The sequence below is a fragment of the Abrus precatorius genome, unplaced genomic scaffold (genome assembly GCF_003935025.1).
Source record: "Abrus precatorius isolate BTA unplaced genomic scaffold, Abrus_2018 Scaffold5, whole genome shotgun sequence".
In the NCBI taxonomy this organism is placed as follows: Eukaryota; Viridiplantae; Streptophyta; class Magnoliopsida; order Fabales; family Fabaceae; genus Abrus; species Abrus precatorius.
In genome coordinates, this window is record NW_020874395.1 from 6,306,991 (window position 1) to 6,326,703 (window position 19,713).

The window sequence follows — 19,713 nt, forward strand, 5'->3', positions numbered from 1 at the left end:
CAATTGTGTTTAAATACTCCAAATTGCTTAGATTTAATTGAATTCTTATATAATTTTGTTGTTGAAATAAATTTGCAGGAAGTCATAAGCCAAGGCACATGAGTTAAAGACATTTAGAGGTCAATATGGATGAATGTTATCACTTTGGACACAAAAAGTTAACATTTCAGAAGATAAAAGGTAACAATGCACTGATAGTAGCTACTTTTGATGTCAAAAGTAATTACTTTATAGGCTTTAAGAAAAAATAAATGATATGTGTTGCCATTTTTGCCATGAAAAGTGCCAACTACAGAACCTATTGAAAGAATCCTAGTGCTCGTCACCACTTTTAGTAGTGAAAGTAATCACTTTAAAAGATTTTTGGTCAGAAAGGCATGTGCGTGGTTACACTTAGGACCAAAAGTGAATGTTTCAAAGGTCTTTGGAGGAAATGTTGATACGTATAATCACTCTCCCCACCAAAAGTGATCACATGCAAGCTTGTTTGTAGAGATTATGTTGTGCATGGCCACTCTCAAGACCAAAAGTGGATATTCCAGTGAGGGTGTTTTGTAGAAAGCCATGTGCGTGATCACTTTTCTCATGCTAAAAATACAGGAAAAATTATAAATAGCTCTAAACTCAAATTTTAAAGGTCTTTTTCTTCTTTTTTTTCTAGGCTTTTAGAGGGTTAGAGAGAGAGAGAGAGAGAGAGAGAGAGAGAGAGGAGCGAATTCCAATGCTCAATTGTAGGATTTTCACTTTTAAAGCCTTCTTCTTATACAAGTTTCTTTGAATTCTTGTTATGTTTTTCTCTGCACTTCTAAATTTCATTGTGATGGAAGGCTAAACCCTTGGATTAATTCAATGAATTGACATTCTAATCATAGGGATTTGAGGTATTATTCTAATTCATTGACCTAATCCTCTTCTTCTCCTAATTCTGTGCATGATTTTGATTGATTGAAATTTAATTGCTTAATTAAAACTCTGATTGAATTTCACTTGAGATTCTTGATTACATGTAATTCAAATTTTGTTAGGTGTTTATCTCATAGGATTTGAATTGAATTGAGAGAGAATTTATAAGATTATAAGCTTTAAATGTTAATCTTCTATCAAGAATTGCTTAATCTAGATTTGACATTGAATTCATAATGTTAATTCTGCAGTAATCGCATTAAGGCTAGGTTTTGATAATTGAGAAGCATAGTTTGAATCCAATAAGGAACTTTATGCTAGATTATTAATCAGTGAATTGATCAATTAATTACTTGAATTTTATCCAATTCGATTTCTACTTTTGTTCTACCAAATCAACCATTGTTAAATTAACAAACTCATAGCTTTTTTTTTTTTTTTATGTTTTTTTCTACTTTTTACCTTGCATGATCATTAAGGGTAATCACCTAGGAAAAAATATTAACATTGTATAATCATGGATGTGAACAAAATAAGTATGGGTAGTCGCTTAGGCAAGGACTGATAGGAAAAATGTTCAACTCTCTGGACATTATCTCGCTCAGACGAGCTTGACCTCACTCAAGCGAGTGTATCAAAAAATGCTTAGTGAGGCCACTATCTGGTATTCTCACTAAGGCGAGCTATACCTCGCTCAGGCGAGAATTGCGTCGCTCAAGTGAAAGTGCATGGGACTGAGAGGTATTTAAGAGACTTTCAGCATGGAAATTTCATTTTATTTCAAACCTCAAGTTTCTTTCTCTTTTTCTCTGAACTCTTACTTCCTTCTCTTATATAAAACTCCTTCAAACTCTGATTACTCCTCGAATCTAAGCTTGGACGTTAATTTTCTCGTTTTTTTTAATCTCTTAAGGGTATATCGTGATATTCAGGAAAAATTTTGTTGTTGAGCAAGAACCTTTATCAATCTCTGTTCATATATTCACCTCGAGGTAAGAAAAGCTCTATTTTGTCATTCTATTAAAGTGTCTATTTTGTGCCCATTAGAGCCTATCACATAACGATTTTGTGAGAATATATATTTTAAGTGTAATATTTACGAGTAATAGCTGGGAATATGTGTGTTTGGTTGTTTGGTTTGAATAGTTATGTTGTGTTCACTTGAAATATATAATAAGTACTCAATGTGGAATATTATGAAAAACATGCTGAGGAATTATGGTGTGATTATATGAAATATGTATATATGAGATGTTATGATAAAGTATGATATTGCATTTGTGAGTTGAAATGTATAGACTATATGTAGAGATATGTATATAAGCAACTGTGGTTGTGATAAAGTATGATGCTGGTTTGAAGGAATTAATAGTTGAGACTATATTCTAATGGTGTGAGTGATGTGGGCTTAGTCTGAAAGTGCTTTATTAATCACGATCTTATGAGTGGAGAATGAAGAAATTCTAAAGAAAAGTATAAATTTTGGATATGGAATGGATCTAGTGTGAATAGTTACAGAGATACACTGAGAGTATAAAGTCTGGAGATTATAGCAAATCTGGGAGAAAGTTAGGGTGATGAGTGAAATTCGCATGTGTATACACTCTTTTTGAGAGTGAATGCGTCATAGTGTTATAATATTGTTGCTAATTATGTAGGGATGATGCAATTTTCATCTCACTTTGTTGTTGAACAAACATTCTTTCATATTTGGTAATATGTGTACTCTATATGATGCATGTCATTTTGCTAAACAAAGACATAGACTTTTCCTTGTTAACACAAATCCATTGCACCATGTAAATTCCATTTGATACACAAAGACCTTTCCTATCATTTTTGTGCATAGTCATATATATTTTATCACCATTTTGGATGACTTCGGTATATGTATATATATAGTTGAAATATAATATAATGTACATGTGAAAATAATTAGAAGTTGTAATAGGGATGGATTTTAATGTCTTACTTCTTTGCTTAAAAAGGCATCTTATAGTAAACAAGTTGCTAAGAAATTGAACAAAATGGAAGGAGAGAACAAAATTACCAACATATATTTATTGTTAGTAGATTAATCCTGAAACAATCTAAGTTAACTAAGAAATGTTGGTCTTATGCTACTTATTTGATAAATCAAGTTCAAACTAAAAAACAAGGGTTAGGAGGGTTTAGAAAACCCCTACAAACTTTTTTCTCCTAATTAAGCAACTCACAAATAATGATTAATCCCTCCTAATCCCTCTTTTCCCTTCCTCTCACCTCCTAAACCAAACTCCCAAACATAGTCCAAAAGGTTGGCCAAGACCAAGTTAAATAGGAGTTCACCTATGCCATGTTTTAAAGGACATTTTATCCAATAAGAAAACAAAAAAGAAGAATGTGACACAATGATTCTTACTGAATAATGTAGTGCAATATATCAGTAAACTATCCCTTAAACTTAATGATTATACTAGTTTTTATGTCCCATGCTCAACTAGTAATGTGAGCTTTGACAATGCTTTATGTGATCTTGAAGTTATTGTCATCTTAATTCCCTTCTATATATATAAGAAGAATATAAGTGGCTTAAATGTTCATATCAAATGCTTTATGGGTATTTTGATCGATGTTCCTGTTAAGGTAGACAAGCTTTTTATTCTTACTCATTTTGTAGTCTTAGAGATAGGAGAAGATTCTCAAATCTTCATCGTTCTTGGAATAACACTTTTTACCATTGCAAGTCCTATTTTTTATATTAATAATAGTAAGAATTAATTAATAATCGGTGAGGAAAAAATTATATTTGATTTATCAAATTATGATAAAAGCTTTACTATTAAAGATTCATATTATAGGATATTGATCTTTTTGTACCAAGTAGCAAAATGAAAATCACTTAAGTGCTACTTTGTGTTCGAGAAGTCTCCAAGATTTCCTTTTTCACTTTTCAAGAAAGGAAAAGTAGTGCTTCTTACCCTCGAGTTCTCCCATAAAGCTCAAGTGCCGCTGCCCCTCAAGGCTTCAAAGTTCTAATAATAGGCAGTCGTAGGGAAGTCCCCCACCCCAGTGGCCTCAAAGGATGGAGCACTTGGAATCAAAGAAATGATCAACAGAGGAATTGGATCAGATGCATTGAAGCAGGAAAAAGGTAAAAGTGATTGATGAATCTCCTATGGAAGAGTTGGAGGAGCACATGCAAGAGGAAGTCCCTGCGAATCTATATATAGATCAGGTGACTTTGAAACTAAACAGATCTAATTATATCTCTTATAATGATAAAGTTCTCAAGTATAAAGAGTTAGATATAGTTCTAGTGGATGAGGAAATAGTAAAATATGTACTTAAGGATTTCAATATTGGTTCTGATTGTGACAAACCAGAAGATCATTCTGACAAAAATCTAGACCTATACCCTAGCTTAAAAATCTTCTTAGAGAAATATGAAACTTGGTGTTTTCTGTGAAAATCTACTTGATAGTAAAACTTATAGGGAAATCTATTAGGGAAATCTATTAGTTTTAACTACCTTAATAAGAAACTAAGTAATCTTTAGAGGGAAAATAGTCCCCTTAAAATCCTGGATCTCAATAATAAGTTCTTTTTGGTTGAATTTGATAACATGGAGGATTATAAGCATGCTTTATTCGAGGAGCCATGGTTGATCCTAAACCACTACCTGCTTGTCCAAAGATAGCCCCTTTTTTAGGCTAAAAGATTATAGCCCTAGAAAGATTGCAGGTTAGGTTTGCATCTCGAACCTACCCCTGAAATTATACAATGAGAAATTCTTGTGGCAGGTTGGATTCTGCCTGTGGTCAATGCTGAAAATTGACCTTCACAGCTCCTTACTGTCTAGGGGCAGTTTTCTAGAATTTGTAGAAAGATAGATTTTAGAAAAACCCTTACTCCATCTTTTAGGGTTCTTGGCCAATAATTTAAAATAGAATATAAATGTTTACATTTAATTTGTTTCAATTGTAGAAGGTATGGGCATAGGCAAGAAACTTGTACTGAAATTACTATTGAGAATAATAATATTATGACGAGCTGACTTAAAACTAGAAGAGAATCAGGGAATGTCTAAGATGCTTATAGAAGACTATGTTTGATGAATATGTTGTGTGTCTTACACAGATCACACAGTATATATTTATATTCATTTACAGAATTAAATACAATTAATTTTACCTAATAATTAGGAATAAAATCTGTAACGGCTAAGACTATTTACATTCTAATAATCTGTAACAGCTAAGGCTATTTACATTCTAACACTCTCCCTTAAGCTGGAGCATATATGTCATATGCTAGAAATGTACTCAACCTGAGGGCCTTTAAGGGACTTGGTGAACATGTCAGCCAGTTGATCGCTAGAGTTGACAAAAGTAGTAGTGATTTCTCCAGTGAGCACCTTTTCTCTTACAAAGTGACAATCAATCTCTATGTCTTTAGTTCTTTCATGGAAGACCGGGTTTGATGCAATGTGAAGTGCAGCTTGATTGTCACAAATAAGTTTTGTTTCATGGATATCCCCTATTTTTAGTTGTAATAGTAATTGCCTAAGCCACATGAGCTCACAAGTGGCTGTTGCCATAGCACGATATTTTGCTTCTGCACTCGATCTGACAACTATGTTTTGCTTCTTGCTTCTACATGAGATCAAGTTTCCTCCGATAAGAACACAGTACAAAGAAGTAGATCTTCTATCTGATGGGGATCCTGCCCAATTTGCATCAGAATAACAAGTGATCTTAGTATTGCCTTTGTCTTCATACAATTGCCCTTGTCCCGGTGCATTTTTTATGTATCGAAGAATACGTGTCACAGCATCCTAATGGCTATCATAAGGGACATTTAGAAACTAGCTTACCACACTAACTGCGAAGGTGATGGTGATGGTGAGATAGTTGAGTTTGCCTACTAAGTATCGATATCTTTTCGGGTCGCTCAATGGCTCCTCCTGACCCGGAAGGAGTTTGATATTGGGATCCATAGGAGTATCATAAGGATGACAGTCAAGCATACAAGTTTCAGTAAGAATGTCCATAGCATACTTACGTTGATTAATAACAATGCCAGAAGAAGATTGGGCAACTTTAATGCCTAAGAAAAATTTGAGAGGGCCCAAATCTTTAGTATGAAATTGCTGTGGAAAGTGCTCTTTGGGTTGTTGAATTCTAGTGTCATCATTACCAATGATGACAATGTCATCAACATAAACAACAAGATAAATGCACTTGTTGGAAGAAGAATGAATGTAGAAGACAGAATGATCAGCCTCACACCTAGTCATGCCAAACTGTAGCAAGACAGAACTGAAACGACCAAACTATGCCCGAGGAGATTGCTTCAAACCATAGAGAGACCAATGAAGCTTATAAACAAGACGAGAATCACCAGGAGCAATAAAACCAGGGGGTTGATCCATATAAACTTCTTGCAACTCACCATGTAAGAAGGAATTTTTAATATCCAGCTGATGAAGAGGCCAATGATGAATAGTAGCCAGAGCCAGAAAGAGACGAACATAAGTAATTTTGGCCACAGGGGAAAAGGTGTCCCCATAATCTAGACCAAAAATATGTGTATATCCTTTGGCGACCAATCGAGCTTTTAACCGATCAACTTGACCATTAGGTCCAATTTTCACTGTGTAAATCCAACGACAGCCAACACTTGTCTTGCCAGGAGGTAATGAAACAAGTTCCCAAGTGCCACTGGAATGTAAGGCTGCCATCTCCTCTACCATTGCCTGACGCCATCCGAGATCAACCATGGCTTCACCTGTAGTCTTAGGAATAGACACAGAATCCAAAGAAGAAACAAAGGAGAAATAGGATGGAGACAAACGATCATAATTAATGGTAAAAGCATAGAGAGTGTTAGGATTACGAGAGGACTGAATACCTTTTCTGATTGCAATAGGAAGTTCAGGTTCAGGAGGCATGGGCGGAAGGGCGGTTAGAGTAGAAGATGATGCTGGAGGATCAGTGGGTTGAGTCACAATTGGATTTTGAGACTGTCTGTGGTATTGAAGCAATGGAGGTGGAGGATAAGCAATTATTTTAGCCAGAGCAGGTAGAATGGATGAGACTTCCAAAGAGTCTGGTGCAAAATTGGCATCCAATATAGTGGAAGTAGAGAAGGGAGTAGTCTAAAAAAAGGTGACATCAGCAGAAACAAGATATCGTTGATGTTAAGGAGAAAAACATCTATAGCCCTTTTGAAGGCGTGAGTAGCCAAGAAAAATACACTTGAGAGACTTAGCAGACAATTTATCTTTACCTAGAGTAAGGTCATGGACAAAGCATGTGCACCCAAAGACACGAAGAGGAATGGAGTAAAGATCTTGTGTTGGATATAAGATAGAGTGAGGAACCTGATTATTTAGGACGGAGAAAGGCATGCGGTTTATCAGATAACATGCTGTGAGAATGGCATCTCCCCAAAAACGAAGAGGAACATTGATGTGAAGAAGAAGGGTACGGGCAGTCTCAACCAAGTTCCAGTTTTTTCTTTCAGCGACACCATTCTGTTGTGGCGTGTGAGAGCAAGATGTTTGATGAAGAATACCCTGTTAACGAAGAAAAGACTGAAACTGGGAAGACATATATTCATGAGCATTGTTAGTGGTAAAATTTTAATAGAAGTGCCAAATTGATTATGAATTTTAGTCGAGAAACCTTGGAATATAGAAAAAACATCAGAACGATTTTTCATTAAAAGTAACCAAGTACATCGGGAAAAATCGTCAATGAAAGTAACAAAGTAAAAAAAAACCTAAAGTTGAACTGACACGACTAGGACCCCAAATATCTGAATGAACCAAAACAAAATGTGACAAAACGCTTTTATTAACTCGAGTACCATAGGTATGACGAGTGTGTTTTCCTAACTGACAAGACTCGCATTTAAAAGATGAACTATGAGAAAAACTGGGAACCATTAGACGCATTTTAGTAATACTAGGATGTCCTAAGCGTTGATGCTCAAGGGCTGGAGATGCAGAGGAGATACAAGCAACTGATTGTGACAAATAGTATAATCCTTGAGACTCATGTCCTGCTCCAATTGTCTGTCCAGTACACTGATCCTGAACAAGAACAGAATTATTAGCAAAAGGAACAGAGTAATTTTGGGTGCGAGTGAGTTTGCTTATGGAGATTAAATTAAAAGGACATCCAGGAACATAAAGCACAGAATCAAGAGTAAGATTCGAAGAGGGTCGTGTTTGACCAATACCATGAACTTTTTTTTGAGAGTCATTTGACATGGTAACGGAGGGTAAAGAATCCAAATAAGACAGATGAGAGAAAAGGGACTTGTTACTAGACATATGATCAGAGGCACCAAAGTTAAGAATCTAAGGTCCAAGGGAAGAGGACTGAGAAACAAAGGCTACAAGATTAACAAACTGAGCAACGGCGGCAACAGGTAGGGTATGTTGCATGGCTGTCTTATATTGAAGAAATTCATTGTAGACATCAGCTGAAATTGAAACTTCATCAGATGCTCCTGGAGAAACGACTTGAGCAATATTAGTTGTCTTGGGTTGTTGTCGGGCCTTTGTACGACATTCTGCCTCAATATGGCCATATTGTTGACAGAAATTGCAATGAGGGTGTTGACCACGATGGCTACCACGAATTCTACTTCGTCCACCTCGGTAGGAAGAGTGGGAGTAAAAAGCAGAGGAATTGGTCAGAGACACAGGAGAATGCCCAAACATGTGAGGAACTGAGAGGCGAAGTAATTGTTCACTAACGGTGTTATAGGATGGAACAACAATGCCCAATAATATTTGATTGCAGACAGAGTCAAACTCAGGAGGAAGTCCAACAGGTGCAAGAACCATAAAAAACTTTCCATGTTGTTTAGCATGTTTGTCTGCATCATTTGTGAAAGGCATGAGTGCATCAAAATCAGCAATTAAGCGATCGAGCTTACCAAGATAGGTCTGTAAATCAAGATTTTCAACCTTCACTGAGATAAGGTTGGAGACAACATTATAAAGGCGATGAACATCGTTGGAGTATACTTTCTTATCTTTGTTCCAGACATCATAACAGGTAGTAAAGGCTTGGTATTGAGGCTGTAATTTGACATCAATAGAGAACCAGAGAATGCTACACAAAGAGGCATCAATTTGCTTCCATCAGGCTTGTTCATTGCTGGGAATATCCTTGGCTTGTTTGGTCAAGTGATCGTCACAACCTTGACCTTGAAACCACAGCTTGACAACAGCAGCCCAAGAGGTGTAGTTGCTCGTCCCGGTTAGTTTTTCACATGGAATCAGGGGAACAGTGGTAAAAGTCACTGCAGAGTGTGAGTTGTCGAAAGCCATGGGAAATAAAAGTGAAAGAGGGCTAAAAAGGGGCGCCTGCATGTGAGGAAGGAGTCAGAGAGCACGCCGGCAAGTGCGTGAAACGCATGCGCCGGAAAGAAGCTGTGCGTGGGGGAGCGTGTGGCAGCGGATTGGAGCACGATGGTCGCCGGAGGAAGGGGGTTCTGGTCGCAGTGGTCGTAGGAGGAAAGGAACACTCAGTGATGGAGGAAAGGGGCACACAGTGGCCGCGGGTATTGTTTACCCGAAAAAAAAATGCAGATCAGAGAACCTAAACTTCTGATACCATATAGAAGACTGTGTTTGATGAATATGTTGTGTGTCTTACACAGATCACACAGTATATATTTATATTCATTTACAGAATCAAATACAATTAATTTTACCTAATAATTAGGAATAAAATCTGTAACGACTAAGACTATTTATATTCTAATAATTTGTAACGGCTAAGGCTATTTACATTCTAACAATGCTAAAGGAACAAGACATGAATCAAAATTAGGATATTCAGGTTAGGAGTAATACTAAAGATATAGACCAATTTGGTCCTGGGATGCTAGCAAAAAATACTTTAGGAAGAAATTAAGTCATGTCCAGTCAAACAATAATTCTGTTACTAATGGGAAAGGGAAAGAGATTCACTTAAGCTCTCGTTTTGACATTTTAAATCACTTTGTCTAGGATATGAGTCAAGGTCCACCCTGTAAAACACAATAGTCTCCCATGTCTTATGGTTCCAAAAAAGTGAGTCCCCATACTAAATTGGAACAAAAACATAATAATAAATTGAGGGTTAATCCTCATAAGAAAATGACTAAGAATAAACGATTACCTAAACTTGGAATGTTAGAAAGGTATAAGGAGGATATTATTAAGAAAGAAAACCTGAGTGATTTTTGTAATAATTTGACTAACTAAAAAGGAGATAACCATGATAATAAAGACACTCTGCTCTTAGAATTCTGAAAAGTCTACTACATAATAATGAGTATGGTAGCTCTGTCCAGAACATAATTGGACTCAATCTTGACTTCCATTGGAATTCCCATCACATGTTTAATAGTTCCTATCCTAATAAACCTTTTGATAATAGACCCAATTAAGAGGAAAACTCACCAATCAAGGAGAGCCCTACCAATCTGGTGGATATGCAGTCATTAGATAATGATAAAATCCTAACTGAATAGCCTAAGGATGTTGTTACCCATTAGTTTAGGTTTTTATAAACTGTCTATTTTGGAATTGCAGGAGTGTCTATTTTGGAATTGTAAGAGTGCTGGAGGAAAGACCTTCACGAGGTTGATAAATGACTTAACTGGTATTTATAAATTAGACTTCATAGCTTTATTTGAACCTAGGATAGTTTAGAGAAAGTTGATAAAGTTATTAAAAAAATAAACTTAGATGAATTAGTAAAGGTGGATTCTATTGGGTTTTCTGGTGGCATTTGGTGTTGTTGGAACTCTAGGAAAATCAAGGCTACTGTTATTAAAAAAAATGATATTTTATTAATTTAAAAATTAGTTGTCAGAGCAATGAGGACTAGATCCTTTCCTTTGCCTATGTTAGTCCTCATGAGAAGCAGAGAGTGAACTGTTGGGATGAGTTAATGGATTTTAGCTCAACTATAGATATCCTTTGGTGTGTTATAGGGGATTTCAACTCTGTTCTATTTAAAACAAAGAAGGTGGGTGAAAATCTTGCTAACCTTATCCAAATTTGGGATTTTACAAACTACTTAAATGTTTATCATCTCTAGGATATAGGGTTTAAGGGTAGCCTTTTTACTTGGCAGAAAGGAAATTTGAAAGAAAGGATTGATATGGCTATAGTAAATGAATCTTGACATCTCTCCTTTTATTCTAGCTCTCTTATTAATATTCCTTTATTGAAATCTGATCACCATGCCCTTTGGCTTAAAATTAGAGAGAAAAATAATACCCATGAGGGTGATAGACCCTTAAATTCATTACCTCCTGGATTGCTAATGAGGATTTTCAAAATCAGGTCAAGACTTCCTAGATTCCTTTAAATTCATAGAATGAAAATTTAATTAGATTATGTCTAAAATATTAAAATAAGTCTACTTTTGAAAATATTTTTTATAGGAAAAAGTGCATCTTCAACAAAACTAATGGAATTTCTAAAATATTAGATTTAGGAAGTAACACTTTCCTCTATAATCTCATGACCTCTCTTTGACAAGAGTATCAATAAATATTAGATCAAGAAGAAATATATTGGTACCATCATTTTAGATCTAATTAGATTAGGCTAGGAGATAGGAATAATAGTTTTTTTTCATAAGGCTACAGTCATTAGGAGACATAAGATTTTGATAGAAACCCTTTAAAATGACAAGGGTGATTGGGAGTTTGAGCCCTTTAAATTACAATCCATGGCCTTAGAATTTTTTAGAAATTTATACTCTGATCCTGATTCTCATTTTGCTGAACTAAGTTGTACTTTATCCTTTTCACCTCTTAAGGAGCATGATAAAGATAAACTTTACTCTAGTTTACCCATGGAAGAAGTAAAAGCTTCCTTGTTTAGCATAGTGAACTACAAATCCCCTGGCCTACATGGGCTGCATGCCATTTTCTTTAAAAGTCAATGGAATTTATTGGCACTCTTCATCTTTAATTTTGTTTAATAATCCAAAAAATATAGCTACGATGAATGATACTTCTATTACCCTTATTCTTAAAATAGAAAACCCTGAACGCATTAAAATTTTTAGACCTATATCCCTTTGCAATGTAAGTTATAAAATAGTTACAAAATTACTGGCCAATAAAATTAGGGAAACCCTGACCAATCTGGTGTATGCCAATCAAACAAGCTTTATTCCAAGGAGACAAGGCATAGATAATGCCCTAATCCTTCAGGAACTCTTGCATTCAATTGCAAAATTAAAAAGAAGGAGTGGTTAAAGGGTATTTAAAGAACTTCCTATTTTAATACTTGCATTACAAGTCAAGTAAACACTTCTCACCTGCTAAGAGAAAACTCCCTTGAACTCTGAACTACCTTCAAATCAGAGCTTGGATGTCTTTCCTGTTTGATTCCTAGTAAGTTCCTTAGAGCTCAATCTTGAAAGGTCACTTCTATTTTTTCATTTTCTCTCTTCTCAAAAGCCACTTTGTAATATATAGGAATAACTTGGTCTTTAGATGATTTCTTCCATAAAACTCTTCACAAATCATCTCTTTGAAGTAAGGAGAGCTCTATCCCATCGTTAAAATGTTATTATATATATATATATATATATATATATATATATATTCGGTATAGACATTCAAGAATTATAAGTACCAAATAGTTTCTGTTATCAATCAGAACTGTAGAAACAATAATTTTAATTTCTATATAAGGAGTCCTCAAGTATGTTGTGAGGCACTCTTTCATTTAGTCACTTAAGAGAGTTTTAGAGAGAGAAGCCCTGAGAAATACAATCCTTTGTAAGCTTTTCTTCAAGTTTTCAATAAAGTTTAATTTTCTGTATTTCTTTTCTCTCTTCTCCCCCCACTAGTTCTCTGTTGGTTCTACCATCATTCTAGTTTCTATGTTTTAAATTCTTTATTTTAATTCTGCATTTACATTTAGTAGTCCTGCTACTGTCTTTATTTTTCTTTCTTGATCCACTTCGGGTTCTTTGGTATCAGAGCTTGATGCAGAAGTAGAAATATATCCATGGATCTTATATAACCATGTTCATCTGGATCTAGAAATTTAGTTTATGATGTATAGTTTTATTTTCTTGAAATTCATTACTAGAAGGACAACAGTTCTTTATTATTTTGAATGGAGCTACAACAGTAACTCTCGTGTATGTTTAGAACAGTAAGACTGATTCAACGATGCTGTATTCAAAAGAAATAAATAAAAACATAAGAAGCTGGTGACTGTGGTGAAGATAGTTCAATTTTTGTAAATTTGTAAAAAAAAAGTCCACAAATAACTAGATCTAGAAGGAAAAATTATAAAATATCTAACAGTATATGTTTTTCTAGAACCAAATGAGGGTGATGAACCAGATATTTATTTTTATGATGTCAAAACTCCTCCACTCCTTCTCTCGTATCTCCCTTCGCTCCGGTTCTAATTGATCCTCCTCCTCTCCAACTAAAAACTTACTCTTCAACGATAAGAAGAAAAATTCTCTTGAGATCACTCCAAAACATAACCTCTTCGACGAAGAAGTTCATTTCGAAGAAATCAACCAAAGTATGAATGACTGGACTATTCCAGAAATTCCTCAGGATACAACAAAAATAAATAGTCGTGATTACATTATCAAGACTATTGAGAACAATATTCCCCTAGGACAAGACATAGGAGAAGAATTCCATCTTTTGTCGAAACATTCGATTAATGATCACAAAAGAAAATACAAATACATTCATATAGGATGTGTTCAAGTAGCAATTAAACCTTTGATAGACATGGATATAGATGTTGCTGTCTTAATGTACCTTAGGGATGTTTGACACAATAAGTTTGAAGATTCCTTAATAGGAACAGTAGAAACCAGTCTCGGTGAAGGTCCGATTTATTTCAACTATTTTCTAAACAAGACAATGAGTCTCATGGATGTAAACATTCTAGACTCTCTGTTTCTTAATATTTGCTTTCATGGTTTAGACATGAAAGAGGGATCTATCCCGTAACTTTTATCTATAGGATTCAGTATAAGGTCATGAATTCCTGTAAGTCTAGAGTCCTCCTCAAACCTCAAAAAGGAGAAACTACTTTGTTTGTCACAGATATAACTAGAGCCAATGTTTCTCTTCCTAGAATAGTTAAGTGGGATGAGGTAACTCTCCCTAAGAAGTGGGTTATAGATAAGGCTACGCCTTCTATTCCTAGACCTGTTCTTCAAATTCAAGATATTTCTTAGGATAATTCCGGAAAAGTAGAAATAACCTTCAATAGGAGAAATTCATTCTCCCTTAGAATTGATGCTTTTAGCAGACAATCTAAATTTGCATTTGCGAGGAGATCATTCTCTTCCAGATCCCAAACTTTTAGATCTGAAAGGCCTAGATCTGTAGCTCATGATCCCTCTCACATAAATCTACAAGGTTTAGACACTTCTTCTAGCATTCCTAGAACAGTTTATCAAACCTCTGATAAGGAAGAAAAGAATCAGAGTATTCAATCTCCAACATACTATTCCCTTAATGAGTCTTACGATATTCTCTCATAAGTTTGTTATTGATAAATAAACCCTTAGGAAAGATTTCTATTCTGAGGATTGGAAACCTCAGAGATAGTGGTTTTTCCAGAATTACGAGGGTAATAATAGGTCTAATATCTAAGAGAAATTTTATAAATTTCTCAAAAAGTTAAACAAAATATTCCTTTATTTGATTGGTTTCATGCTTATATTATTCAAAACAATATAGATTATCCTTGGCAGGAAGATATTATTAGTAACTCTTCTACTAATGTCAATTGCCCAAATTGAAAGACAATAGTGGCCATCCAGTAATGACAACGCCATTCAAAATAAAAAATCCTGATGAACTAATCACCCCTAGTGATATCCAAGGTCTCATGGAAAAGGCCAACTTACCAACAAATATCTTCAGGTCTTAGGTGACAAGATATCAACTAATCCTATTAGACAAAAAGAGGAAGAAACATCTTCTTCTTGTGAACAACTCCAATTAGAAAAAACCCCTTTTTCAAACCTTTCAAGATTAGTGCCAAAGCCAAATAGAAAATCTTAGAGCTTAGGCAGAAAGAAAGATGAAAAGGCTTAGAAGATAATCAAAGTGAGCTATTAAGTAAAATTAATAGCATGCTTACAACCGTTCCTGATACACCTCAAGTTTCTGAAGAGTCTAGTGCCAGACGAAAGACTAGGTCTCTTTCTACAACGGTTAATGTCATTTCCAAAACTGATTCAGAACAATTTTCTGAAACAAATTCTGTTTTAGAAGTCAATCCAGTGATTACTAAAATTAAAAACTAGAATTCTTCCTCCAAGCTTTATTATAATAGAGCTACTGCTCCTAATCTTGTTTTAGAAGAAAACAGCAAGCATAGTTTCCAAAGCTTTAATGCCAATAACATCTATAAATGGAACATAGATGGTAAGTCAAAGTATAACATTATTACTACTCTGCAACATATGTCTATGGTAGCCACTACTTACCTAACCAATCATGATTATTCAAAAGATACTATTGTCTATATCCTTGTTGCAGGATTTTCTAGCCAACTCAAAGGTTGGTGGAATAATTATCTCACTGAAATAGATAGAGAAAGAATTCTCTCTGTAGTCAAAATTGATTTCAAGAGAAAAGCCATTGTAGACAATGAAGGGCAACTCCCTGATACAGGTGCTGATTTAAACTATATTTTTGAAGAATTAATTCCTACTAAATATTTTGAGAAAACTTCTAAAAAACTCAGCACTGCGAGTGGTTCAAAGCTTAAGATTAATTATAAATTATCTAAAGCTATTATTGAAAATTAAGATTTTAAGGTAGAGTAAATTTTCTTCCAAAAACTCTCTAATGAGAAAGAAACATTGAAATGATATAAGGTTCATGAGTAAAATTTCATTAATTCATAAATACTTTAGAAAAACAAAGATTCTAAAATTTTCATCAGCAACAAAAAGAAATAGTAGTTTTACAACTGTTTCAAAATAATGCTATAGAACTGAAAATATCCATTACATAACTCAAAATAACTAAGTCCTATAGCAGTTCTCATCCATCCATGCATTGTGACCCTGGTACTATTCGTTCTGGTTTCCTGAAAATGTTGTGTAAGGGTGAGTCTCTACCCTACCACTCATACATAACACATATTCATCATAAAACATATTTTATCACGATTAAAGAAAATATCATGGTATTACATATCACAGTATTATATAAAGCAAGTTCTCATCTCAACACATAAACACATTATATTCCACAGATTCACAATTTCTTTTTCTTTTACTCGCGCTTATTGCACCCTGTGGCCACAGTTATCTGATGCCTCTATCCCGAGGTCTTACACATCCATGTAAATAGTCACCGGAAGACCTAATGCAATACGGATACAAAAAATGAAATAGACGGCCCCTTAACAAAGGTAATGGTTAAGAGTCAAGTCGGGAAATGAGTGTGCGGTCATGTGGTGCATTCGTACACAATATTCTGTGCACAATCCCGAATGTCACTCACCGCCCTGCATTTCTCCAAGATATCCTATATCGTCTCCATCTTTTACTCCCCTAGTGTATCTCTGTAACTATTTACATCATATCATTTTCCATCTCATACTCTTTCAAGTATATTCACATGTTCACATATGCCATTTCTCATGTTCACAGATATTTTTCATTATATTTTCATATACTTTTCATCATATACATCAAACTATGGCATATTCACAATACACATTATTTTTACGTGAAACATAATATATTCAAACATGAAACATCCACCTCTTTGTATATTTCATATCACAAAATCATAAAATCATATCAACCATCCTCAATATACCTTATCATGCCCTATTTGAACATAATAACACATTTTCACCATGTATTCATTATAAAATCACATAAACAACCAATTATTCTCACTTTTCACCGATTATTTTTCATAAACGAGGATTATTCCACATATAATAACATACATGACAAGATCTATGAGAATACAAATAATAAACATAACAAAATGATAAAGTAGAGTCCTTTACCTCAAAACAGAGCTTTTACAAAGATTTAACCGAATATTTAACTCTAAAACGAAGTTTTTCCTAAGAACACCATGAACATCTATAAGAAAAAAAAGAAGAGAAATGAACAGTAAATCTAACTTCAAACTTAGAGAAACTTACTTGAAATCCTTTAGAACGGATGTAGAATCACAGATATAAAGGTATTTTATATTCTAATTGACACTTCCTTCCTACTCTCTATTCTTTATATTTATTCTCTAGATATTTGATCCTCTAAGTTGGAATATTAACTTTATTTTTAGTTGTTGAGCTTTTTAGCCCTTTTATATAGCCAAAAAAAAAGTCAAATTTTTATTTAATAATATGAATTTATGATTCATTAATTTAATCATGATTATATATATAGTAATATAATATATTTTTAACTTAGTGTGATCTATTAAGTAATAAATTCATATAAAATTATAAATTAAGGTAAATTTTAAAATTAGTATAAAAAATTATATTACAGATTTTAAAGTATAAAAGTTTATAATAAATAATTATTCCAATACATGTACTTAATAAATAAATTTTATAAATCAACCTTTATTTTAAATAATTTGAAATTTAAATTAATTTTCTACAACAGTTCTTATCAAGTTTTTACTTCATTTTTTTTATTTTACAGAATTTTCAATTGTCTTGTCTAGACTAATGACTTACTCAATTTTCAGTGCAATCAATTATCCTATTTAATCTAATTTTAATAAATACAATTAGTGATTAAATTACTTACACTCATCTCATATTCTTTATTATTACTTTAGGGATCAATATAAAAAATTGTTAAAAATATTAAGAATTAAATAGTTCGTTTAATTAATCTGCATATAATTTGTAACTATAATCCCTTTTCAAAATTTTTAATTTTTTATACATAATTAAGTTAAGAATCAAAATAATTTAAATAAAAAATTCAATTACTTATTATCTATTTCAAGTCTTGCGGTGTGAAGCCATGTTGATTGATTAATATGTAATTTTTTTAATGTTTGTTATAGTATTTATAAATTTAAAAATATATTAACATTTGATATTTCAAAAATCAGAAAGTATTAATATTATTTTTAATTAAATTATTAATTTTATTATTTATTTATATAAAATTAACGATAAAGATGGACAAGAAACATATTAAACCCTCTCGATTATGAAAGTTACTTATATTTTACCTTTCTTTTTATTGCAACGGTAATGAAGTGATATGGCAGTAGTTTCGAAAATTTTAAAGTTGTGGCGCTGATGTGATGATGATATCCGTGGTCGTGATAGGCACCAAGAATGGGGAATCACAGTATCGTGTCTCTCACGCATGGCTCTCAAAAGTAAAATACTTTTAACTTCTACTATGTTATTTAAGTATTAAATAAAACCTAAATTAAGGATAATATCACAACTTTTATACTTTTAATCAATTAAAATATATTATATATAATTCTTATATTAATTATTACAAAAAACTAACGATTATTATTAATATGACAATTAATTATTAAATAATATCATTTTTTAAAATTAAATTCATAACAATTAAATATTTTTATTTTAAAAAATAATCTGTATATCTCCTTCAATATTTATTTTTTAAATTAATAGACAAATTATTAAATAGACGTGTAAGAAAATATAATAAAATTTTTCAATGTATTTACAGATTAATTTTTTTAACTTTTCTAACTTGTATATAAGAATATACATAAAAATTATATATAATAAATTTTTATTAAAAATAATAAAATATCACAAAATTTAATATATTAATAATATTATTTTATAATATTTTTAACATATACTTTTATGCAAGTATCAGTGAAATGACAAATTAGAGCGGTTCCAGTTGAACATAGAGAGCGATTATAAATGCTATAAAATCTCACGCTATGCAATGTCTTGAATTTAAGAGAGCAGTTAAATAACTGCTCTCAAATGTTTATTTTGGAGAGCGGTTCTGCACTTAACCGCTCTCAGAAGTACAATTAAGAGAGCAGTTCACCGCTTAACCACTCTCTATACATGATACTTTGGAGAGCGATTCCAAGTGAAACTGCTTTCAGAGCGTAATATAAGAAAGCGGTTCCACGTGGAACAACTCATAGAAGCTGGACTAAAGAGAGCAGTTAGTTCTGATATAATTTTGAACTTATGAGAGCAGTTCTTTTTGAATCATTCTGCAAAGCCTACTTCTTAGAGCAGTTCACCTATAACCGTTCTCTTAAGTATACTTCTGAGAGCAGTTAATGGGTGAACCGCTCTTAGAGTGGACTTTGTAGAGCGGTTGTTTGTAAACCGCTCTCCAAAGTTAATTAAATTTTTTATTTTTTTTTAATAAAACTGTCATTATTTCAACTTTTAGCATACCTAATAAATCATATAGTATTCAGAACCAGTGCAATCAGAATAGAAATTACAAACAGAGCTTGATATACAAAAATTTCATAGGAATTGCACATTACATTATTTAATTACAAATCAAATGTAACACTCAAGACTTAATGTCTTGCATCTGTATAGATTACAATCACAGAGTTTATATTGATAGTAGGAAAATAATGTCACATATACATTTTTTTGTCTAATGGCTTAGAAAGAAAATTGTTTAAGTCTTGTAAAAAAATACTACAAATCTGTTATGCTTAATATGTCCTTTAAATATCTACGGTACAGATATGCACACCACTCCTTCTGCACTTGATAAATTCTATTGTCAGGAAAAGTTGGCATATGGAACTTTGAAAAATACTGAC